The following is a 4,097-nucleotide window of genomic DNA, read 5'->3' on the forward strand; positions in this document are numbered from 1 at the left end:
ATATATATATATATATATAAGAAATGTAAGTCCAAATTAACTTAATAATTTGATAAAATGTAATAAATGATATTTGTTGATATAATAAATTAATTGATATTACATTATAATAATGCAATACTAATTAAAAAAGGGGAGAGAATTGTACTCTTTATTGTATATGTATTATATATTAATAATTGTAAGAGAAAGATACATGATATATATTATAAAGTACAATAAATATTGTTAAAAGGTAAAATTAGTAAAAGTTTTTTAATACGAGAAATTTAAAATGCCTATTACAGTACGTCTATTAAGCTGGCACAGCCACTTCAGCACAATCAAACGCGATCTATACATTTTTTTGCTACTTTTTTGCTCTATTCCCGATTTTTTTGCTTCAGCCGATTTGCTAAAACTCAGATTTGCTAAAAAAAATCGATCAACAGTGTGGCTGTGCTGGCTGGCGGATAAGAGTAAAGTACCTTAAAGCAGTAAGCAAAAAATTCCGATTTGCGATATTCTTAGAGCAATTAATTCTACAAACATTTTCAGATCAAAATGAGCTCAGCAATTAATTACTTTAAGGTACTTGTACGCGAGGCAGCACAGGCACGCTCTTGATCGAATTTTTCGACTTAAACAGTAAGCAAAAAAATCGGGAATAGAACAAAAAATTAGCAATAAATAGCCTTTCAAGAATATGTATTTGATTTTTTATTTGCTGCTATTTTTCTTTGTGGCTGTGCTAACTTCAGTCTTAAGCTAGCACAGTCATGGGTTTTAGCGAATCGGCTGAAGCAAAAAATCGGGAATAGAGCAAAAAATTAGCAAAAAAATGTGGTAAAGGTCGCGTTTGATTGTGCTGAAGTGGTTGTGCCAGCTTAATAGACGTTATTATTACGGTCGAAGCTGAATCTTCATTGCTTAAAATAATTCAATCTTGAATTACTAATATACACTATGTTATATATATATATACTTGCATATTGTAATCTTTTCAAACTGCGCGCCGAATTGTTTTTCCGGATTATAAATGTTTTTCAATATATTAACATCTTTATAATATGATACTTGATTATAGCATCAAATTATAATATTAAAATTGCTTGTCAATTTAGTTTGCGATTACTAGAGTAGTTTTAATTGTCATATTATAGTCTGGAAAAATGATTCGGCGCGCAATTTGAAAAGACTACAATATGGTATATATGCAAGTACATATAGCGTATAGTAGTAATTCAAGATTGAATTATTTTAAGCGAAGATCCAGCTTGGACCGTAATAGGTATTTTAAATTTCTCGTATTGATTGTATTTCTCATATGCGGTCTAAAATAAAAAATTCTTAAAAGTTTTTTAGTATGTCGAATAGGAAAATTTAATTAGAATTAATCGTACAATATTTCGAGCAGTTTTTAACGTAGCTGCGATGTAATTTTGCATCAACACGAGTTGTGGCAGGATTGTTTTCTTCGTTTTATAAGTTCGCACGCGCGCTGGGTGGAACGTAAATGTGAGAAGCCTTATAGCTATTTGTTCGGTTCAAATACTCGAGTAATTGCCGGCGGAAAGTTCGGTTTGCATGCAAAACTTTCTTCGGTAAAAGAGGTACAAAGCCTCTCGAGCCGGAAATGAATAAACAGCTCTCATGAACTTGATGCACGAAAGTGTATCTGTCTCTTCGCGTACCAGGTGTTTCACTAGATTTATCAGTATCGATTGCAGCTTTTAAACAATTTGCAAATCAAAGCTAGAATGCGTTATTTCTTATATGACTCGGTCTAGTTATTGGAGTAGTGAAGAATACACGTAACAGAATAACTCATTTCTGTCATCAGTAGTAAAATTTTTGACGAATTTAAAACTTGGTATCGAAAATATCGGAAGTGTTGTTAATCAATAGTTAGTTGCATAAAAATTAAAAAATTAAAATACAAGTTTTAAAAAGGTGCATATAGAACAAATTTTAGTACATAAAAAATTAATTATGTAATTTAACGTAGATTAATAACAGTAAATTGTTTTTAAAAGAAACCTTGATCAAAACTAAACGGATTGAGATAAAAGCGCTGAGACATGTGGATTGTGTTCCAAAAGAGGTGGCTACATATATATATGTTATACAGAAAGAAAAAGAACGGTTTGGTTTTTCATAAAGGAAAGGTTATAGCTTTGAGAGTTTCTTCATGACGGAAAGAAAGTGAGACAAAGTTCGAAACGACATCGCTCGTGTAGAATGTGAAGGTGTTGGCGTTATCGTCGAACGAGAATAAGAAGTTAAGAAAGAGCAGGATAAAAAGATCTTCGTAGCGGGAAAGGCGAGTGATGGGAGAACGACTATGGTCCACTGGAAGGCCCCGTTTGTGAAGGGGAAAATGCGAAAGAGGGAGGTTGACTTTTCGGTGGCCGTGCGAGCAAGATAGTCGCATCGATCGAATTCTATGCGATGTGGAAGCGCAATGAAAGGCATCTTTAAGAGTAGTATAGCAGAGTCTATAATAGGGGGTGAATGTGAACGTCGGCGAAAGACGGGGGTCTTACGCGCGGGCGCAGGGTAAAATCCGTCCGCGTGACTATTTATGTAGCTCGCCTTTCAGAAACTTTGCAAGAACAATTTATTACGGATATATACGTGCCATTTTAGGGGAAGGGGGGGGGGTCAAAACTTTATTATGACACTGAGAACTTTATCTACGACTAGAGAGAACCAGCTTCCTTTATCGATAACGGGATGGTGAGATCGGATGTAGCCTGAAGGAAATCAAAGCGAAAGCACTTTCAATAACTTTTACAAATAATATAACAAACGTTTATATCTATTGTTTTTTTATCAAAGCGATATATTAAGTGTGATATACAAATATGGAGGTAACATTAAAACATAAAACGTGATTTATCTTTATTAGATCAGTATTTTTAATGAACAATTTTTTAATCCATAATTAGTATTATATGGCAAATATTAATATCTTCTACAATTAATGGGAATTCATTAATGTCTATGTATAATAATAAAGATTTTGGACTATTTAATAAAAAAATATAATTATGTAAATATTAAATATTTGAAGATAATAGGAGAGAGAGAGAGGGGGGGGAGAAGGAGAGAGAGGGGGGAGGAAGAGAGGGGGAGAGAGGAAGAAAGTAAATTATTTCATAACAATTTTAATTAAAGAAAAATCACTAATACATTTTTTAAGTTTTATTAGAAGAAGATTTCTTTTTTAAAGAAAAATTTTCTTTCGTTTCTTACAAAGTAAATTTTAGTACGTTGTAACATTTCGTTAGTAGGACTGGGGTATTAGGTCAATGCTTTTAGAAGTTAAACTTGGTGATCTATAACTTAGTGATTTGATTAGGCGATAGCATGTCGTTTGGATAGATGAAACTGACAGAGGTATGGACTCTTGTAATTAATTAAATGGAATGCACCATATCTACGTATACAATAGTAAGAAAAGGTGTATGTACATATATAATAATAAGAGAAAATTCTTTAAAATTTAATTTATTGTGTTATATTAATGGTAGGTATTTATTAAATAGTTACATTAAAGTAGAATCCAAAGTGATATAGTTAGTAAATAGTAGATAATTCTTTATATAATCATAATTTAGATAATTATTTTTGTTTCATATATAATAAATCGAATAAAGAATCATTCTGATTACGAAATAATTATGACAATTGTTTGAATTCAAAGAGACATGTTATAAGGAAAATGACAAAATCCACTTGTTACATTGTCGATTTGCTTGAAATTATATTTCTGCAATGTAACTGTATTAGAGAAAAAAGGGCAAGCAGGAAGGAAGGAAGGAAGGAAGGAAGAAAGGGGAGAAAGATATTAGTGAGAAGGAAAAGGAGATTTCCGAGTGGCGAAAGAAATAAACGAAACAGTGATTGAGAAGGAGCGAGTAGGCGAGATATATAAGGTGTATACTATATATGTACGGAACGATCGCATCAAATATCAGGATTGTTTTTCTCGAATGTAAAATTTACACTGTTTTTTAAAAATGAAAATTAAATTAACTATAATTATTTATAATTTTTAAATTTCTTTAAAATTCTAATTTTTAATTTTTAAATATTAAATAAAATATTGTAAA

The sequence above is a fragment of the Trachymyrmex septentrionalis genome, unplaced genomic scaffold (genome assembly GCF_001594115.1).
Source record: "Trachymyrmex septentrionalis isolate Tsep2-gDNA-1 unplaced genomic scaffold, Tsep1.0 scaffold172, whole genome shotgun sequence".
NCBI classification, from domain to species: Eukaryota; Metazoa; Arthropoda; class Insecta; order Hymenoptera; family Formicidae; genus Trachymyrmex; species Trachymyrmex septentrionalis.